Below are 22,375 nucleotides of genomic sequence, written 5' to 3' on the forward strand. Positions count from 1 at the left end.
TGCTGCCATCACAGCAAACCCTGCTTCCACTGCCAAGCACAAGAGGGCCAAAAAGTAAACCCGAAGGAAAGCGTGATCCATCTCTATAATACGTATTCATTGTCTGGGCGCAATAACGCTAACTTCCCGCAAGGGAAGCAAAACACCCACCCCCTAACGAAAAAGCAATGAAGATGGTAGCCCAGCAGCCAGGACACCAATCACTAGGAAAAACAACAAGCTAAACTGATCCTAGCATGGGATTCTTGAACTAGCAGAATACCTCACTGTAGTGACTTGGACGTTCACCAAATACAGAAAGCACGGACGATAAGCAAGAGGTGGGAACAGAGGGACAATGCACAATCCAAATGCAGAGAGAACTGTGCAATCAGTGTGACAGATGGGAGAGAGAGATACAGTCTATTTCACAGTGCAAAAGAAATATTTCCTAAAATTAGCCAGAATTATAAACAACTTCTAGTAGAGCAATCATGAATAAATGTTTTTAACCTTCGAAGTGGGCGAGAAGGAGAGCTGATCAGCTCCAATAAATGCATCATTTTATTGGGATGAAAGTGAGCACAAATGTGATTTATTTCCATCTCCCAGGTAAACACTATGGAAGAGGGGAGCTAGGATATCAGAAGACAAAACTAAGCAGTTTAAACTGCGGTTATGTTTTTTAAAAAGCAATGACACTTCACTCAACAAGTCTGCTAATACAAGGGGCTTTGTCTAGACTAAAAATGTATTTTTTTCCATTAGTTAACATGTTAGCCTAGTGTAGACAGGTTTCCTAGGACTCTCCTCAGGTATCTAACACATTAAAATACAATATGTGTGATCTTCACTGAAGTTTTAAAATACGTTAAAATATGCTAGTTAACAAAAACATATTTTATTATAGTCTAGATAAAGTCTACAAGAGTAAACTGGATCCTTCATTGCCAGAATTGTTAGTTTAATGTAGTTGCCAGGGCCAGGCCAAATCCTGGCCTTTTTTACAGCTTTGCAACTCTGTCTGCCCTGGGTTATGCCTGTTCCACCATTCTTGAAAACAAAAGCATCACTGCACAGGTATAAAAGAGGGCAACATTTTGCCTGACAAATCTTTATTGCTGGTGATAATCTACCAGAAATAAAGAACCCAGCTTGACTTTCAGGGTTCAGAGGAAATTTGTTCACTGGCAGTTCAGGAAAACATTTTTACTTGCAAGCTGAACACGTATGATATGTCAATAATAATTAACGTACATTTCCGATGTAAGATTATTTTCCTTCTCTGCCCCTTTCCCAGTCCTCTTCCTACTGCGGTGGTCTTTACCTAGATTATAAGATTTTATGGTCAGGGAATCTGTCTTTATTTGTTGTGTGAAGTGCTAGACACATATATAAATCTCTATACGTGTCTCTTGCTCCCCATTCCTGGGGCAGGGAAGGGTACTTATCCCCTCCATCTGATGTCAGGATGCCTGTCAGCTATGGACAGACATTTGGAGACTGAAAAATGGTAAGGTGGATGCTGTGAGGAAGCCTAAGATTTTATCCCAAGTCACCAGAAGGTCTTCATAAATACCCACACATTTGAATGTATCCGCACTTAGTCATTCAGTCATTTCAGAAGTTAATGCTTTTAAAGAAATCACTTTATTTTTTATCCCCTCCTCTACCAGTGTTAAATTTTCTTGTAGAGGTTAACACACAAACAAAATAAAACACCAACCTCTAGTTTACAAACTATAGTACTTAGCTACTTCTTACTGCTTGGTAACGCAACAGCAGTACCTTTAATGTTCCTCCAGAGGGGGCGCTTACAGCACCTCTTTTCGTGAGGGGTAGCTGCTGTTTCCTCCTCAACTGTCACAGAGGAGTGATAGAATTTCGGTGCTAGGAGTATGGCTGCACCTCCAGGCTTGAAGTAATAATAGCAGTTAAATGCACAGCTTTCATCACATTCAGGGTTTACAATTCTGTTCAATGGCGTTCAGCATCCCCTCTAAAAATTGTTCCAGTGCCTCTGCTGTTATTCCCAATTGCCAGAGATTGTTCTGATTCTAACATCCCCTCTTCTTCTTGTAAAGGGACATGACTCAAAACATTCAAACACAAGTTTGAAAAGAGGAAAATAATCACTCCATACACACACCCTACTATACATGCAGCAATTTTTCCGCTTCCATTGCTCCAGCACCATGCCTGGAGTTAACCTATGGCAGAAAACAGCTCCTGATACTACAACTTCAGAGAAATGGATGAGCAGACTACTGTAAATTGGATACTTGCCCTGGGTGGTGATAATCAGCAGTACTGCCCTGCCCATAGAAGCTGAAGGAGGCAGCAAGGAGCTGCTGTTACTCAAACACCAGCCAAATCCAGGTGCATACTGACTGAGGCCAGTGATGAGGGTTTGCAGAACACTCTCATATGTTGCATTACATTTCTATTAAAATTACAGAGTCATGCTGCTATAGTCCCTGTAGTATAAACATGAGTTGTGTCTCAGCTCTCCATCTGTAAAAATGAGGATTATAGTACTTCCCTACCTCACAGGACTACTCTGAGAATAAATACTTTAAAGACTGCAAGGTTTTCAGATCCTAAGGCAATGACACTATATAAAGTACCTTAGATAGAAAGAGGCACATGAACAAATAGAATTCAGTACACATTCCCTTGTTCTGGCTCTTTAGTGCAAGAGTAAAAAGCAGTAATAATGGCCACAGGCAAAATTGGCCCCTTTTCCTACTTACTGTAAAAGAAAACACTATCCCAGAGAAAACCTGGAAGAACATTGATTCAATTTTTTCACATCATTCTCCAGACTCTTTCCTCACTGAAATAACCCTGAACTCAGAGGACAAAGTTGTGTGTGTATATACAGCCGGAAAAAGTTTTCAGGTGAATAGTTTATTCCCCCCAAAAAATGCAGTTTCAGTCAACCTGAAACTGTTGTGAATTGATCTAATTAGTTTCAGGTGAGAAAAAGATTTTCAGGGTCATCTTCAGAAAAGAGAGTGGATGTGAGTGTGTCTGGCCATCTGATAACGCTAGCCCAATGGTTAGGCCTGTTGCCCGGGATATTAGAGACATAGGCAAGAATGAACCCTCATTCTATAGCAGAGATATCCCCCTGCTAATCACCAAGCTATAGGCTATTCTATTCTCAGTCACTCCTGTTTAAGTTGTTCCACTTTGTATAAATACATAAATATTAATTGGGCCAAAGAGATAGAGAAAGCAAAAGAATGAGAATGACTTCATAGCCTGGTGATTAAGACATTAACCTCAGAGGCAGGAGATGTGGATTCAAATTTTCTTTCCCTGATTTAGGGGAGGGATCTGAATCCACATCTCCTACCTCTCTCTTTGGGCCAATTAAATAAGTATATATACAAAGTGGAATAGCTTCTCTAGGAGATGCTCAGAGCAACCCACCTCAGAATAGCTGATAGCCTGATGATGAGGATGATTACCTGAGGGAGGGGAGATATAAGTACAACCTGAAACATACTTTTCTGATTTTCTGGCAAATTCAAAATATTTTGTGAACCGAACCTAATATTTTTTTCTGATTTTTCAGTTTGCTGGCCGAACTGAGAAATCACTTATTTCCCCTAGCTCTGTGTATATTGATCTCCCTACCATCCTCTCCTTGAAGGCCCTACTATTCTCATTCTCTGATTTAGTTCCTGGCCTTTGAAGTCTCCTTCACTACACCCATGGTGACAATCTCACCATTTATTTGTTTCCCTCTCCCACCTTCAAGACTTCTTTAAAGTTGCCCCTTACATAGAATGACACCCCAACTTCAATACAGCAGACCCTACAGTCTCCTCATTCAAATCACTTCTAAAACCTCATTTTGTTTTATCTTATCCAGTATTCAGGGCATAGATTATTATTCTTTCTATAAATCCAATGCATTACCAGCATTGATTACACATAATACATATGTGGTCATGGTGTCTATGAAATAATTCTTTTATTTCTGCTACCATGAAGTAAACTGCATTTATTCCGGACCTTCTGCGCTCTGTCCTTTGATTCATATTCAATAGGGTAAAGGCTAGCCTTATCTGTAGAGCCCTAACTTGCTGGAGGGACGTAACAGGCTATGAAATGCCCCATTCTCTAGTACAGTGGTTTTCAACCTGTGGTCTATGGTCTAAAATTTCTAAAGGGGTCTGCACCTCCATTTTAAATGTATTAGGGATCCGCAAATGAAAAAAGATTGAAAACCACTGCTCTAGTTCCACAACCAGATGAAGAGAAAGGGCCAGTCTGAGAGTATAGAATTGGAATAAAACAGAAGCTCAAGCAGCCAATTGCTTTGCTTGTGCTTGAAAGCACCTCAGTCCAAATTACTTACTTCCAAAAGTCCAAACCTCTATCATTCCAGATCAAAATGTTTAACAGAACCTACCAAGTATGTTTTCCTCTCTCTATGAATCAGATAATTACTCAACAGGTTACTAACAGTAATTACTCATCTGTACATTTGATTGAAAATATTAAAAAGGGAGAAGTGCAAAAATTATGTATTTGTATTTTTGTCCTAGAATCGAGACATTGGAAATTGACTGCTCATTCTGATACTATACTATGGGCAGAGGTGGTCACATTTGTTTTAATTGATGCAATGTAGTATTTAGTACAGGTGAGAGAACAGTGGAGGGGAATTTTTGCAAATAGTTGTTCTAATTATAAATAATATTTTGATTTGGTCATGTTTTTTTAATATCCAGCAGACACTTTTAAAAAATTTCACATTTATGTACAAAAGTAACCATACAACATTAGTTTTTACTTTTTTAGGGAGGAAATACTCCAGCATGTAAAATGTAGTATCAGTGCTAAAACAAATCACTAGTTAGCAATAAAAATATTATTTAACAAATATGTCACAATGGAGGCAAGTTAGCTTAGGGAACCAGAAAAGCAGGATTCTGAATTCTATTCCCAGTTCATAAACTAGCTTGTTTTGTGACTCTGGGCACATCACTTAGACTCTTTGTGCTTCATTTTCTCCGTCTGGAGAAGTTAATATCTGCTCATCTTTGTAAAGCATCTTGAGATACTATAGAAGAGGAATACAACATTTATTTGTAAATGTTTATGAATGCATGTTTCAATAGATGAGTTGTCAGCCTGAGAAACTGCTTTAGTCCAGATATGTATACTGTTTTATATAGAATAGTGTGCATACGAATAGCTGTTCCAAAGTATCAATCTAAACAAAATCTGTATTTTCATTTCTCATTAATGATAATCATATTAAGGAAGATAAACCAACATCTTAACTGCAAATACCCTTTATCCCAGATGACATATGATTATGATTTATCTCCTTAAATGTAGAAAATCATTCGATAACTACAGACCAGTTAGTTTAACTTCTGTGCCAGGGAAGATAATGGAGCAGGTAATCAAAGAAATCATCTGCAAACACTTGGAAGGTGGTAAGGTGATAGGGAATAGCCAGCATGGATTTGTAAAGAACAAATCGTGTCAAACTAATCTGATAGCGTTCTTTGATAGGATAACGAGCCTTGTGGATAAGGGAGAAGCGGTGGATGTGATATACCTCGACTTTAGTAAGGCATTTGATACAGTCTCGCATGATATTCTTATAGATAAACTAGGAAAGTACAATTTAGACGGGGCTACTATAAGGTGGGTGCATAACTGGCTGGATAACTGTACTCAGAGAGTAGTTGTTAATGGCTCCCAATCCTGCTGGAAAGGTATAACAAGTGGGGTTCCGCAGGGGTCTGTTTTGGGACCGGTTCTGTTCAATATCTTCATCAACGATTTAGATGTTGGCATAGAAAGTACGCTTATTAAGTTTGCGGACGATACCAAACTGGGAGGGATTGCAACTGCTTTGGAGGACAGGGTCAAAATTCAAAATGATCTGGACAAATTGGAGAAATGGTCTGAGGTAAACAGGATGAAGTTCAATAAAGATAAATGCAAAGTGCTCCACTTAGGAAGGAACAATCAGTTTCACACATACAGAATGGGAAGAGACTGTCTAGGAAGGAGTATGGCAGAAAGAGATCTGGGGGTCATAGTAGACCACAAGCTAAATATGAGTCAACAGTGTGATACTGTTGCAAAAAAAGCAAATGTGATTCTGGGATGCATTAACAGGTGTGTTGTAAACAAGACACGAGAAGTCATTCTTCCGCTTTACTCTGCTCTGGTTAGGCCTCAACTGGAGTATTGTGTCCAGTTCTGGGCACTGCATTTCAAGAAAGATGTGGAGAAATTGGAGAGGGTCCAGAGAAGAGCAACAAGAATGATTAAAGGTCTTGAGAACATGACCTATGAAGGAAGGCTGAAGGAATTGGGTTTGTTTAGTTTGGAAAAGAGAAGACTGAGAGGGGACATGATAGCAGTTTTCAGGTATCTAAAAGGGTGTCATCAGGAGGAGGGAGAAAACTTGTTCACCTTAGCGTCCAATGATAGAACAAGAAGCAATGGGCTTAAACTGCAGCAAGGGAGATTTAGGTTGGACATTAGGAAAAAGTTCCTAACTGTCAGGGTAGTTAAACACTGGAATAGATTGCCTAGGGAAGTTGTGGAATCTCCATCTCTGGAGATATTTAAGAGTAGGTTAGATAAATGTCTATTAGGGATGGTCTAGACAGTATTTGGTCCTGCCATGAGGGCAGGGGACTGGACTCGATGACCTCTCGAGGTCCCTTCCAGTCCTAGAGTCTATGAGTCTATGAGTCTATAATATTGTAAACTTGCGCAGAGGCTTGGGCAATGGGAATATGTGGTGAGGTTTTTTTTATAAATCTAAATAAATTAGCACAGCATCAACATTTGTGCCAGGCAGAAAAATTGCTTATACTGTGCCGAGAGACCCAGACATCATTATTTGGTTCTGATTGTATATATTTTGGGACTTCTAGTTCATAGTTTGGGTTACCTCTTACACCTTTGACCTATGTTAATATTTGTTATATTTTACAGTACTGTAGTTGTGCATAAAAGGAACACATAAAAAGATAGATCCCTATTCAGTGAATTTACCATCTAACAGTATGTCTATATTTCAAATGAAGTTTACTTGTGAGGTCATTCCGCACCAAAAAAGGAAAAATTCTGCATACAATATTTTAAAATTCTGCAAAATTTTGCAAGTTTTATTTGTCAATAATTAAATGCAGAGGCTCCAGCATTGCAGTGGGGAGCATGGTCCCCTGGCTGCACAAAGGTGGGAGATCTCCCTGCAGACCTCCCATCTCCACCCTTGGGACATGATTTAGTGGTGAGGCTGCACCTGACCCTAACACAGCACAAGGTCTGGACCTGCCCCTCTGCGCCAGGCACACCAGGTGTGTGGCAGGCAGGCTCAATCAGGCAGGATCCAAATGTGAAGGGGCTTAGTGTGGGGGATACAGGTGTGGGGTGAGAGGGTTCTGTGTGGGACAATCTGGGTGCAGGCAGTTCATTGGTGGGCCTAGGTGTGGGGGAATCTGGATGCACAGAGGCTTGTTCGGGGGGGTCCAAGTGCAGGGGCAATGGGACTCTGCAGGGACTTCCAGGTGAAGGTGGTTGGGGCTCAGCAGAGGGATCTGGGTGCTGGGGGAGTGGGGATTGGTTAGGTGGAGGTCTGGTGTAGCTAGTTGGGGGTCAGTGGTGTGGGTGTCTGGATATGGGGGCTCAGGGTGGTGTGGGAGGGATGGAACTCATCAGGGTTGGGGTTTGAGTGCAGGGGGCTCAGTGGGGGGAGGTCTGTCGTGCAGGGGTGGGGGTCCAGAGTCAGAAAGTCTGGGTGCAAGGGGGCTGCAGATGCATGAGTTGAGATTCATTGGGGTGGGGTTCAGGTATGGAGTCGTAGGGGGGTTCTGGGTGTACAGAATGAGGCTTGGCAGGGGTGTCTGGGTATGGAAGGTCTCGATGCATGGGGTTGGGAAGATGGGGGAGCAGCTCCTACGGCTGGCGCTTCCATTTAGGCGACCTAAGTGGTCACCTAGGGCGCCAGGATTTGGGATGGCGGCAGACTGCTCCGATGGACCTCCCACAGGCGTGCCTGCGGAGGGTCCGCTGGTCCTGCGGCTCCAGTGGAGCATCCGCAGGCACGCCTGCAGCAGGTCCACCGGAGCCACGGGACCAGCGAACTGTCCACAGGAACATCTGCGGGAGGTCCACCGTAGCTGCAGGACTGGCGAGCCGGCCCTGCGCCTAGGGCACCAAAAACCCTGGCGCCGCTCCTGGCAGCTCCCCATACAATGACCTTTCCCCCCAGAATGAAGGGTGATGGAGGCAGGAAAAGAAGGGGAGGATGCTGAGTTTCCTTCAGGTGTGGGACGTTTCTGGATGTGTGTCTGACACAGCCCCAGCCACTCCTTGCAGGGGAAGAGGAGGTTCCATCCTCTCCTGCCTCCAGCCCAGCCGGGACTAGCAGCTGATCCCAGCTCAGGGTAGGAGCCGCTGGCTTAGATGTCCCCAACCCCGTGGTGATTTACCTTTCTGCCAGCTGTTCCAGGTGCCTGAAATGATGTACTTGTGCGGCTAGGGAGTGGTGCGTGACTGCTCTTGCAGCTTCCCTTTGCTTCCCTGTCAGAAAGTCATTTTTCTGTGGGGAAGGAAAGAAATCTGCAGGGCACATGAATTCCAGCAGACATACCCATGCTAACTTTAATCTAGCTAGCACAGTTAACAACATTAGTGAAGATGCAGTAGCACAGGCTTCAGCATAGGTTAGCTGTCTCCATACAAGCCTAGCAGGTGGGTACTTGGGTTGCTGGCCCTTGCTGGCCACTGGGTCTTCACTACTATTATTATCCACACTAGTTAGATTAAAGTTAGTGTTGCTATATCTGTGTGCTACAATTACATCTTAATTTGCAGCTCAGACATACCTGAAGACCTCAGTCCTGTTAAGCCTTACAAATATATTAACCAGGGGCAACCCTGCCCCCCTGCCTGCTGGAACCCCGAGCATTCCCCCCCCCCCATGGCCAAAGGAGCCTCTGCCCACCTGCCCCTTCCAGCCCCCCACCAGCACCGGGCCAAGCTGCCAGCCCCCTGCCCTTCTCAGTGCCACACTGCACTGCTGGGCCAACTCCCTCCCTCCGCTGGCCCCAGCACTGCCCCAGGCCACTGGTGGGCCCAAACTTGGGGCCACCAGCTGGAACTGAGCCCCTGGTGCCCTGAAAGCTTCAGGTAGAGAGGGAGAGTGGAGCCTCACAGTGCAACATGAGCAGGGCCACATCCAGCGTCAGGTGGGGTTACCAATTTTCTAATCACACAATACTGAATACCCCTTCCCTGCCCGTTCTCTGAGGCCTCTCCCATCCCCTGCTCCTTCTCCAAGGCCCCATTCCCTGCTTGCTAGATCCCCCCTCCCTCTGTCGTTTGCTCCTCCCCCTCCTCACTCACTCTCACTGGGCTAGGGCAGGGGGTTGCGGTGCGGGAGGGAATGTGGGCTCTGGCTGGGAGTGTGGGCTCTGGGGTGGGGCTGGGAATGAGGAATTTGGGCTGTGGGAGGGGGCTCCAGGCTGGGGCAGGTGATTGAGGTGCGGGGGGGGTGAGGGTTTCGTCTGATGGTGGGGCTGGAGGATAAGGGCTTTGGAGTGTAGGAGGGGACTCCGGGCTGGGACCAAGGGGTTCAGAGTGTGGGAGGGGGCGTGGGCTCTGACTGTGGGTCCTGGGGTGGAGCCAAGGATGAGGGGTTTGGAGTGTGAGAGGGGAATATGGGCTGGGGCAGAGGGTTGGAGTGTGGCGGGGGAGTTGAGAGCTCCAGGTGGGGGTGGAGCCAGGGCCAGGGATGAGGGGTGCAGGAAGGGGCTCTGGGCTGGTCCAGGGGATTGGGGTGCAGGCTCCAGCTGTGGGTGTGGGCTCTGGGGTGGGGCCAGGGAGGAGTGGTTTGGGTTGCAGAAGGGGGATCCAGACTGGGCCAGGGGGTTAGATGTGGTGGGTGGGGTGAAAGCTCTGGCTGGGGGTGCAGGCTCTGGGTGGGACCGGGAATGAGAGGCTTGGGGCATAGGAGGGGGTTCCAGGCTGGGCCGGGAGATTGGGGTGCAGGAGGGAGTGCAGGCTCCAGTTGGGGATGCAGATTCTGGCTGGAGGTGTGGGTTCTGGGTTGGGGTGAGGGATGAGGGATTTGGAGTGCGGGAGGGGACTCCAGGCTGGGCCAGGGGGTTGGGGTGTGGAAGGGGGTGCAGGGTCTCGACAGTTCTTATTGCGGCTCCGAGGAAGCAGCTGCCAAGTCCCTGCAGCCTCTAGGCACATGGGTGTCCAGGTGGCTCTGTGTGGTGCATGCTGCCTTTGTGCCTGCAGGCACCACCTCATGCAACTCCCATTGGTCATGGTTCCCAGCCAATGGGAGCTGCAGAATCGACACTTGGGCACGGGCAGCATGCAGAGCCTCCCAGACGGGGCAGCTCCAGGCTCCAGCAAGGCAAGTGCGTGCCTGGGGCGGCAAGCCATGGCGGGCGCTCTGCCGGTCACCACAAGGGCGGCAGGCAGGTTGCCTTCGGTGGCATGCCTGCAGAGAGTCCGCTGGTCCCGCGGCTTCGGCAGACCTCCTGCAGGCATGCCGCCAAATCCACGGGACCGGGGACCTCCTGCAGGCAAGCTGTCAAAGGCAGCCTGCCTGCCGTGCTTGGGGCGGCAAAATACCTAGAGCTGCCACTGCTCCAAGACCCCAGCCACCCCAGCACCTAGGGCTGCGGGGACCTGGTGGCCACTTCTGGGAGCCACACAGAGCTAGGGCAGGCAGGGAACCTGCCTTAGCCCAGTACCTCTGCTGCGTCATCAACCAGACTTTTAACCGCCTGGTCAGCAGTGCCAACAACAGCCACCAGGGTCCCTTTTTGACTGGGCATTCCAGTCAAAAACTGGATGTCTGGCAACCCTAAGGTCAGGGGAGGTTTAGCCTGCCCTAGCCTATGACACCCGCCATCCATGATATTAATTTTATGCATTGTAAGTAGTCTCATTACAGTACATGCAAAAGTCTTTGCAGGATCAGGACCTTAGTAAACTTTGAAAAGTATTTTAATTTGTAACTTTTTAAGGTTTTACAGAAGAACAACTAGCACAATGTTTCCCAAGCTGGGGGGTGGGGCAAGGCTTGGGGTAAATGACAAGAGCAGCAAGGGCCAGGGAAAGTTGGCTGATTCCAGATTTAACCTTGCACAGTTGCACTCCTCTTCTCCTCTCCTTTCCTTCCCCAATTCCCCTATTGCAAACATGCTTCTAGCCACCTACCAGCTTACCCACCCACTGTGCTCCTACAGGAGCTTTTAATGCAGCTGGGAGAGAGCTTCGAGATAAGTTCACTCTACTATAGCTTGGGGAGGCATATTCCAGGAAGACTATTTTTATCTATATAATAACCAGATACAGCAGTTTCCCATGTGGGAGCCGTAGCAACTGTAGTCATATCATCAGGGAAAATGTATTTTATCACCTTAATTGAGGTTAAAAAAATTAACATTGCGGTATTGTCAATTTTACAGTTATGTGGTTTATTTAATTAGGTACACAAGTACTGAGAGAATTCCCAAAATGAAATATATCTGAGACAGGAAATGATTGTTTTTATAACAAGAGGCACAGACATTTTTCATCTCCAGATACTGGCTGCAAAAGACACAAATGAGGAAGCAAAATACAGTATATTGTTTTCCTATCTAAAAGATTAATTTTGATGTTTCATGATTTACCTTGTCTAGGGACCTGAGCAGCGATGGTTTAGGACAGGATATCTTGAGCGGGGCTAGGGAGGTCTTTAAGAGCAAATAATCAACAGTACCAGTATTCTAAAGGGGGGTGGGGTTTGCCATCAGAATCAGGAACACCTTGTGCTCAAAATCTTCTTACATTTGAAAAATCAGGAGCAACTCCAATGACTTCAGTAGTGTTAAACTAGTGAAAAGCTGATGTGAGTGAAAAGAAATGGATTTGTCTCCATTTTGAAAATGGACATTCTAATGCCTTTTTCAAGTTATAGTCCTGCTTTCATGCATAATAAATAAATGAGTTTGTATCACTCTCCTAGCATCCAGCCCTCTTGTTTTAGTTTTTCCACTGGAAAAGGACAATTCTTTAAACCATTTCTATTTTCCTTCTCAGGAGAGTTCCTGTACGTTTAAATTATACAAGCTTCTTTACACATTCTTTTGCTGTGGGCTCCGAAAAATTATTAAAGCAGTTTCCAGGCAGTGATCCCTCCAGGCAATGATGTTATTGAAGAAAACACTGTTCCAGCCCAGGCAATGAGTATGTTGGAAGAGGTCCCGCCCTATATCCTGGCCTGGAGTGCAGTGGAGACTGTGCCAGCTCTGCTCCCTTGGAAGAAGCTATACACTGGTATCTCAGAATATATCTACAGTGGCAGAGTTACATCACCGGCAGTTACATTGCCACTCAGAGAGCGCTGAAGGGAAACTGCTGTTGTGTGTTCACACTGTCAGCTCCCTGAGCAATAGCATGTTCACACTTGCAGCACTTTCATCAGTATTCAGAGCGGTGCACTCTGGGCAGCGATCCCTAAGAGCATCTCTTCCTCTTCTGCCGCTAAGAGTTGTGGGAAGATGAAGGGGGTCACAGGGCATTGTGGGTCCTGTCCCAATGCCCCGTGATGCATTGCTTCGCATCCCAGCAATCCTTTTCTTCCGTCCACATTTGGCTCAATCTTTCAATGGTTTGTGTACTGCGTGCTCTGTCTCTTCTATCTGCAAGAATGGAACCCGCACTGTTGACCAATATGCTGCTCACTGTCACTAACATGTCTCATGAGTGGCAGTGGAGTTGTTCCTTAAACTACAAAGGCAAGAGGACCACGCCACGCATAGTAGCTATGACACGAGGTTGCTTTTGGCACTCACGGAGGTGCTGACCGCAGTGGAACGCTTCTTTGGGTCTCGGGAAACAAACACTGAGTTGTGGGATCACATTATCATGCATGTCTGAGATGATGAGCATTGGCTGCAGAACTTTTGGATGAGGAAAGCTACAGTCATGAGACTGTGTGATGAGCTCACCACAGCCTGGCAGAGCAAGGACATGAGAATTAGAGCTGCCCTGTTATTGGAGAAGTGTGTGGCAATTGCACTGTGGAAGCTGGCTACTCTAGACTGATACTGATTGGTTACTGACCAGTTTTGAAGTGAGACAGTTGACCATTGGACTCGGGTGAATGAAAGTGTGTAGGGCTATTAATCGCATCCAGCTCTGAAAGACTGTGACTCTAGACAACATGTGTGACATTGTGGATGGCTTTGAAGAAATAGGCTTCTCTAACTGTGGATGGGTGATAGATGGCATGCGTATTCCAATTCTGGCACCAGATCACCTAACCACTGAGTTCATTAATCGAAAGATGTATTTCTCTATGGTTCTCCAGGTGCTTGTGAATCAGCAGGAGCATTTCATGGACAGTAACGCAGGCTGGTCCAGAAAGGTGCATGACTCATGCATCTTTTGGAACACTGGCCTGTGCAGGAAGCTGCAAGCAGAGACTTTCTTCCTGGACCAGAAGATCACAGTAGGGGAAGTCAAAATGCCCATTGTGATCCTGGGAGACCCTGCCTACCCCTTAATGCCATGGCTTATGAAGCCATACACAGGGAACCTTGACAGCAGCAAGGAGCGCTTCAACAACAGAGTGAGCAAGTGAAAAATAACTGTTGAATGTGCTTTGAGCCATTGAAAGGCCCACTGGTGCTGCCTATATGGGAGACTGGACCTTGCTGATGACAATATTCCTATGCTTATAGCCGTGTGCTTTACTCTCCATAATATTTGTGAAGGGAAGGCTGAAAGCTTCACTCAGGGCTGGACCACTGGGGCTCAGCACCTGGAGGCTGAATTTCAACAGCCAGAGACCAGAGCTATTAGAGGGGTGCAGCATGAGGCCATAAGGATCAGGGATGCCTTGAGACACCAATTTGAAGCTGAAAACTACTAATATTTGTTGCTATATTTGGGAATGCAGTGCTTGTAATGCTAGGAGATGATTGTGATTGGTGCAGATGATACACTATGAAGGTTTAAGAAAATTGCCTGTTGCTTTGCAGGACTCTGTTTGATTTCAATTAATGGAATAAAGATTGCTTTCAAACCAAAACAATTATTTTATTAAAAAACAACAACCGGAGGAGAGAGACAAACAAAAAAACACATCAGCACTGTGGGGGATGGGAGAAGGAAGACTCCCAGGAGGAGGTGGAGTCCTGAGACAGTTAAAGATTTGTGTATGTCCAGGTATCATATGCAACCGTGTCCTTTGGAGTACAGTGCAGCGGATACTGTTCTTCAGCAGGCCTAAAGCGCAGAGGGACGGGTATTGAGTGCCAGTGCCGGCTTTGGGAAGTGCAGGGCCCAATTTGAACTGTTTCAACGGGGCCCTGGCAGGGATGACTAAAAAAAAAACGTAAAAAAACACGTGGGGCTTGTACTCACCGGGCAGTGCTCTGGGTCTTTGGTGCTTCGACGGCGGGTCCTTTACTCACTCCTGGTCTTCGGATTAAAAAGGCACCTCTAGCCAGGGAAGGGATTCTCACTGGGCATGGGGCCCTCTTAGGGGCAGGGCCCGATTCGGGGGAATTGGTGGAATAGGCCTAAAGCCGGCCCTGTTGAGTGCAGTGGGTATTGGGAGTCCACAGGGCTGGACTGTGACAGGGCCGGAGTGGAATACAGTGGGTACAGACTGGAGCCAAGAGTCTGATAAGAGTGTGTTGGCAGTGTCTGGGGGGGGTGCATGGGAAAGAGTTTTGCAACAGTGGCTACAGGGAAGGGTGGGCGTGGAGCTGCTCAGTTTGCAGTGATAGTAGCGCCTAGAGCATGTCTGCTTTGCGTTCCATAATATTTAAGAGCTGCTCTGTGGCTTTGTTCTGGTGTGCCACATTCTCCTTTCGGTCCCTCTTCTCGCTGTCCTCCCACTCCTTCAATTCTTGTTTTTTAGCCACAGAGTGCATCACGACATCATGCAGAAAGTCCTCTTTAGTTTTTCATGGCCACTTTCTAATTCTGTGCAGCTGTTCAGCCGGCGATAACAAAGAGGGAGGCGGGGCTCCTAAGGCCATATCTGTAAAGCCAAAATGCAACATTTTACAGAAGCAGTATTGTTTGAAACACAGAGACCACTGATTCAATTATTTAAAACACAGCCACTATTCACATACCTGTCACTAACTGGCTGACCCCAGCAAGCACACATGAGCCACAAGACCCCCAAAACAATGAGTAACCACAGGGGAAATTGATGTTCCAGGACCGTACTGTACACTGGGCACATGGCTCCTGGGGAAAGCCAGCACTGTATGGGGGGCCTTATAATCATTACTGTCCACACATTTTCCACAGGCTGTGTTCATTATGGAAGATATCTCGCTGCTTAGGGTGAGCAGGGAATCAAGGGAGGGTCTTCTCCAAGACTGCGGCTTCAGCCCTGGCCCGTATGCAGCTCAGCTCTGTGTAGCAATGCCCCCTCCTTCCCGTGATGGCAGAGTGGTGGGGCAAGAAAGAAAGCAGCTCTGCCAAAGAATCTATGGCAGCTGATTGCCCAGTATCTCCATGAGAGTTTTGTAGAGATCTCTGAGGCAAATTCCCATGAAGTGAGGAAGTCAATCAACACCCTGTGCCACTGCCCAGACTAGGCATGTGGCAGTACGTGCATCATACAGACAGAAGCCTGCTTTCTGCAACCCTCCTGCCCCCAAGAACTCGCTTCAGTGATCCTCAAAATCAAAGCTGCTTACCAGGGCCTCTTCTCCTGTTTGGGCTTCACCCACCTCCTACTGCTGTGACTGGCTAGACTCCTCCGGGGTAGAGAAGAGCTCCTGGCTGCATGCATCTCTGATCTCCAAGTCATCCTCTGCCTCTGGATCCCCCTCCTCTTCATATCCTCGTCCAAGATTTCCTCCTCCTGGCTTGGTCCACTCTTGACTGGCACATGAGCCATCGAAGTATCCACAGTGGCCTTCGCAGTGGAGGTGGGATCGCCGCCGAGTATTGTGTCCAGCTCTTTGTAGAACCAGCAGTTTGTGGGTGCAGCACGTAGCGGTGCTTTGCCTCCTGCACCTTGTAGTAGGCGTTCTGCAGCTCCTTCACTTTGACTCTGCACTGCAGTGTGTCCCAGTCATGGCTCCTTTCTGTCAGGCATCATGAAATCTGTCCATAGGTATAATTCCTACGGCTGGAGCACAGCTGGGACTGGACAGCCCCCTCCCCAAATGCTGATGAGGTCCAGCAGCTCGGCATTGTTCCAAGAAGGGATCGCCTGGTGAGTGGAGCAGGTGTGGTTACCTGGAAAGTTGCGCTGAGACCACTGCACACATCACCGAACAAACAGGAAGGGGACTTTCAAAATTCCCCAGGAATTTAAGGGGTAGGGCTCATGGTTGGTCACCTGAGGATAGAGTGACCAGATGTCCCAATTTTAAAGGGACAGTCCCAATTTTTGGGCCTTTTTCTTATACAGGTTCCTATTACCCCTCACCCCATCCCGATTTTTTACAGTTGCTGTCTGGTCACCCTACCTGAAGGCAAGGCAGTAGAGTTCAAACCGATGACCAGAGAGGTAAGAACAGGCATTGTGGGACAATTCCCAGAGGCCAATTCCAGTGCTGTAATCATCCAGGGAGTCTACACTGGCAGCGCAGTGCTGTAACCCCGGCGCAGAAAGCTGTATGTCTCTCGTCAGGGTGTTTTTTTACAGTGCTGCAAATGCACAGTTTCTGTGCACTACGTGGCTTGGCAGTACACCGTGGGAGTTTCACTGCAGAAAGCTGCTTTACTGCGCAGAAACTTGCCAGTGTAGACGAGGCCTCAGGCTTGGTTGTAATGAAGAGGAAAGTTAGCCATGGAAGATAACACACAGCAACCACACCCGAGTTGTCTCCATTAGAGCAATGCTACCATGACATAAGAGGTAAAACCACACCCTGCTCTCTGGGACTAATATATAAATAGGGAATGACTGGCATAGAAGTAACAAACACTGTGAAGTGCTTGCTGCGTATACTAACTGAACTGGTGTCATTGAGACCTTTTTCCCATCTTACAAATGACCATTTATGCAACAGAGTGATATGAAAGTTTAAATGTTTGATTTTTAATACAAGTGGTTTTAATACAGTGGTTCTTGTAAGTAATTTGCCAGTATTAATTTTACATATCTTGTATAAGAGACCATGCTAGAGAAGAGTACAAAAGAACACCACAGGCATGTAGGGACTAAATCAGAAGGGCAGGAAGGATGGGCTCCACCTAAATCAAAACAGAACCAGATTGCTGGCATGTAAAATTAAAAAGGTCCTAGAGGAGTTTTTAAACTAAGAGCTGGGGGAAAGCCAACAGGTATGGAGGAGCACACTGTTAAGACAGAGACATCTGCTAGGTGAGGATCTATTAATGGGGATTCTCTGTAAGCTAGTGTAGGCCTTGCTGGTGCCCTAAGCATAAGTAACAATATGAATCAAAGGCTGTGAACCAGACTAAGCCTGGCTTTGTCAAAATAGTGATTTACCAAGGTGTCAGCTAACCGAGTAAGCACATTCCTGACTGGAGAAGATGGTACAAAACCACATAGATCTCTCAAGTAACTGTAAACAGGTTCTGAAGAGATTATACAACATTCATTCCCTCCAAAGCATCTGGCATTGGTCACTGTCAACACGATACTGGGCTAGATGGACCACTGGACTGACCCAGTATGGCCGTTCTTATCTTAAAATCCGTGAACGCTTTTTTCTTGTTTCTAAAGGAAAATTAATAAAGGGGACAGTTTCTTGGAAGTAGTGTGGCTGCTTTGTTCCACATCCCTTGCAGCATCCAGTCACAGGAGTACCATCCCATGTAGGGTATTCTCTGGTAAATTTGGGACTGGACCAGCACACAGTCAGCCCAAAATCAGGGGAGTGCAAAGGTGAGCTTTACATCCGCTCTCCCAACCCTGCATATAGTGTGCTCCTTAAAGACAGTTGAGAATGTGGCCAATTACCCTTTTTCCTTAAAAGATTGCTAACTATTATTGTTTAAATGACCTTGATGCTAAGCAAGCTTTTTCACAGATTCATAGAGTTTAAGACCAGAAAGGACCATTAGATGATCTAGTCTGATCTCCTGTCTATCACAGGCCATTACATCTCACCCAGTTACTGCTGTATTGTGTCCAATAACTTATGTTTGACAAAAGCATGTGGAAGTAGAGCAAGAACTCTCAAGGATTTGAAGGGGATTTCAATGCAAACAGTCTCTTCTGTGAGCAAGAGTCAGGCTAGCTGTTAGCCTAATAATGCGAGATTTGTAGACACGAGGATTGTGTGAGGAGAATGGGAAAGAACTGTGTGAGACATTGTTGCAACTTTGTGTAGACAGGGCCTGCTTTAGGAAGTGCAGGGCCCATTTCGAACATTTTCAGCGGGGCCCCAGCAGGGATGACTTAAAAAAAAAAAGCCTTTCATTTCTTAGCAACTGGTTCCCTATAAAAAGTTCTGATTTAAGGGATGTGCCACAGTATGTATTTTTTGTACCAATAGAGTTACCATACGTCGTATTTTCCTCCCGGATGGCAATTTAAGAACCAAAAAGCCTGACATGCCTGGGAAAATACGGATGTAAGTTAACCCTACCTAAAGTTCTTTTTAAAAAAGATGGGCCTGAACTAGAAATGAGCTCCATTTTACATGTGTGACTCCCCACCACTCCCTGGGGGTGTGCTAGGGTGACCAGATGTCCCGATTTTATAGGGACAGTCCCGATTTTTGGGTCTTATTCTTATATAGAGTCTTCTCCTATATATTGGGTCTTTTCCTATTACCCCCCACCCCATCCTGATTTTTCACACTTGCTGTCTGGTCACCCTAGGTGTGCACATGTCTGGGTCCCAGCTGCTCCCTGCCCCCCTCATTGAAGCAAGTGTGCAGGGTTATTGCTCTGGGAACTGCAGGACACCAGTGGACATGGGGTTGGCTGGAGGCAGGGCAGGGACTGACTGGAGGTAGGGTCTGGCTGCAGGCAGGGCAAGTGGTGCGGGGCTGGCTGGAGACAGGGGTGTCTGGGGTGGGCTGGCTGGCTTCAGGCAGAGCCGCAGTGGAGTGCGGCATGGGTTGGCAGGGCTGGAGATAGAGGAGCGTGGGATTGGTTGGCTTCGGGCAGGGGGCTGCGGCAGGGGCTGGCGAGAGACAGGGCAGGGAGTGCGGAGCTGGTGCAGGCAGGAGGTGCAGGGCTGGCTGCAGACAGGAGCTGGTGCAGGCAGGGCAGGAGGTGCAGGGATGGTGCGGGCAGGGGGTGCAGCAGGGGCTGGCTGCAGGCAGGAGGTGCAGGTACAGGGGGTACAGCCCACCCTATATGGTGAGTGCCCCCTCCTCCCTCCCCCACCAGGATAGCAGCAGCAGCCCGGGGTTTGGGGGCTACTTAAAGGGCCCTAGCCCTTTAAATAGCCACGGGAGCTCAGGGGAAGCAGTGGGGCTCCAGGGGCTATTTAAAGGACCGGGGCAGCAGAGGCAGCTGGAGCCTGGCCCTTTAAATAGCCCCCGGAGCCCCCTGCTACCCTAGGGCTCTGGGAGCTATTTAAAGGGCCCAGTGCTCCCCTGCTTCCACCACCCCAGCCCTTTATATAGCCATAAGAGCCCTGGGCTTTAGAAGCAACAGGAGCCTTGGACTTTTTAAATAGCTCCCAGAGCCCCGCAGCCCTACCCCAGGACTCCAGCAGTGGGGCTCTGGTGACAATTTAAAGGGTCTGGGGCTCCAGCCCCTGCTGGGAGCCCCAGGCTCTTTAAATTGCCCCCTGGGGAATCCAGGCCACCCCGGTACAGTGCACTGGCTCTTGCTGGTACACTGTACTGGGGCTTGGGCACGTGGCCCTCCTAGGGGCGGGGTCTGATTCAAGGGAATTGGTTGAATTGGCCTAAAGCCAGCCCAATGTGTAGATAAGTATGGAATGTAGACTAGAGTCTAAATAGATGTGAAAAATAAGGTATTAGGATGACCTATGTATAAACAAAATGCAGCTGTTGCTCATTATTGTATGTAACAAAAGATATAAATGCTTGCTGTAATTGTGTACCTGTAGAGAGACCTGCCTAGGAGGGGGAAACTCTGTGTCCTAGTGCACTCTCTCCCTCTATGCAATTGCTGGAGAATAAAGTATCTGACTTTGCTGCACTCAACAAGAGAGTGAGAACTCTGTTTTTCTCCAACAAGGGTATCTGCCAGAAAGGCAACCACTCTTGATAGGAAGACATTCAGATATGGAGAATCCAATGCTTACCTTAGTAATTTGTCCCAATCATTTAATCATCCTCATTGTTAAAAATGTGTGCCTTCTTTAAATTTACCTGGCTTCATTTTTGTCAGTGGTTATGCCTTTCTCCACTAGCTTAAAGAGTCCTGGAGTACCAGTATTATCTCCCCTTATCAACTGTAATCAGTGTATATGACTATGTGTTATGATAGTTATTATTTTTGCCGTTATCAGTAAAGCATTGCTCTTGTGTGTTTGACTTTCCCAGTCCCTATGATCCAAAATGATCTGTTCTCAGGAGAAATTCTGCTGTCAGCTATGTTGATGTAAATCTGGAATCACTGCATGTCTGGAAGGCTTGCTTCTTGGTTAGGTAAAAAAAGAGCTTCTGTTTCTATAAATGTATTTTCATCATATATGGAATCCTTTCTACTTTAGTGCCAAATCCAAGTCTTCTGAAATTAATAGCAAGACTCCAGTTTAAGTAAATGGGACCAGTATTTGGTCAGTAATTTTTACAAACACATTATTTATAATTGTTTAGTTGTCTCTTATTTATTTCAACTGGCTTAACACAATAGAAATTATCTACACATTTTGCTGAAAATTTAAAATAAATGTCTAAATTAAAAATTTAACCCATGTTTAGGACTTGGATAAACCTAGGGTTTAGTAATACAATTTGTCACCTTTCACAGCCAAGTTAGCAGTTAAAATCCAACCTAGGTTGGCAATGACCACAATTTATTATATTTAACAGTTTAATAATTTGGTGATTCATTTCTTAGAAGGGTCAGTTTTAGGATTTTTGGGTGGGTCAGAACAGAATTTTTGGTCACATATTCAAATATAACTGTCACCATGCTCAAACTATTATGCACAGTGAGCCTGAGGATTTGAGGGAGATATGCTATACCCCATTACTTATCAAAATTGTTTATTTGTAGAGATGATTTTTGTGTTTCCTACTGCTGCAGAAGTGGATCCCAGCTGTATGTGCTGGAATCTGTACGTAGCTGTGAACATTTAAAAAAAATTGCATGGAGCTTTTGTTCAAATGAGCTGGAGATATGGGATGGCTGTACATTTATTGAAAAAGAAGTGTGATCACTCTAGTAACTGACCTCTAGAAACCCATTGTTAGGGAACAGTGAGAGACTAGAAGACTTGTTACAGACTGGTTGTTCTAAAAATTTTAGGAGTGTGGCAAGAAACTAGAATCAGAAAATCAGTCTTTTCATGAACAGCTAGAGAGAGGAACAATTCTGAAATGTATGTAAAAGAGGCAATATACTGTAATCTGTTTTAGTACAAGACAAATGCAAGCCAAAGAAAAACGATTTCTCTAAATCTCAGAACTCTCTACAAAAGAAAATTGATTATGTCGTTTCTTTGCATAGTAAAAGGAAGTTAGTCTGCTGAGATACAAACAGCCATGTAGGATGGGGGAAAAGAATTATACTGTATTCAAATTCATATTGACAGAGCAGCTACTAGCCAGGATCAACCACTGTAGTTTATTTTTAAGAAAAATAATCCAATATTAAGGAGTTCTAGGAAGCAAAACCAAACTGCAGCAACCACAAATCGGAAACGGGTTTCAAAATGTGATTGTAGGTCTAGTTTGCAACTTCAGCAAGTGGCCACTGAGAAGAAACCACAAACCATCAGTCATGCCCCATGTTTTCAACAGCATCCGAATGGGTTTTCTTTGTCTTTTAAAGCTTTAATACTTATAATTTAAAAAGATCACACTTTGTACGTCTGCAGTCCCACTCTATAAAACTAACACTGAAGTTCTCCCCTCATTCCCTAGCATTCAGGGAGAGGGGGCGAGAGACTGTAACACATGCAGACCCCCCACAAACAGATCATTCACAGAGAGGTAGACTGGAAAGAGGGGACCTAAAAACCAAGCCCCAAACAGGAGATATCCCATCCCCTCCGGGACAAGTGGACATCTCAGCCTCCCAGTTAAGGACTCCTCCCAAAAGGGGGTCCGCACCCTAGTAATAATGTCCCTTGCACATTCCCACCTGTCATGTCATCCCCAATGCAGGGGTCTCCTTGTGACTCATCAATGTACAAGGAATCACCCACGTAAGAGTCACCCCACCCCACGAGAGAGCTTCTCCCCAGCCCGCCCTGGTTCCGCACGTTCAAGCAGCCTCTGCCTAG

General features: G+C 46.2%; 1 protein-coding gene across 1 annotated transcript in view; it reads left to right on the forward strand.

Annotated features, from left to right (window-relative positions):
- The window catches only part of N4BP2L2 (NEDD4 binding protein 2 like 2), a 479,674-nt gene that overhangs the window by 344,002 nt on the left and 113,297 nt on the right, over positions 1 to 22,375 (forward strand). The gene's annotated exons all lie outside the window — the stretch shown is intronic.

This window comes from Gopherus flavomarginatus, chromosome 1, assembly GCF_025201925.1.
Source record: "Gopherus flavomarginatus isolate rGopFla2 chromosome 1, rGopFla2.mat.asm, whole genome shotgun sequence".
Lineage (NCBI taxonomy): Eukaryota > Metazoa > Chordata > Testudines > Testudinidae > Gopherus > Gopherus flavomarginatus.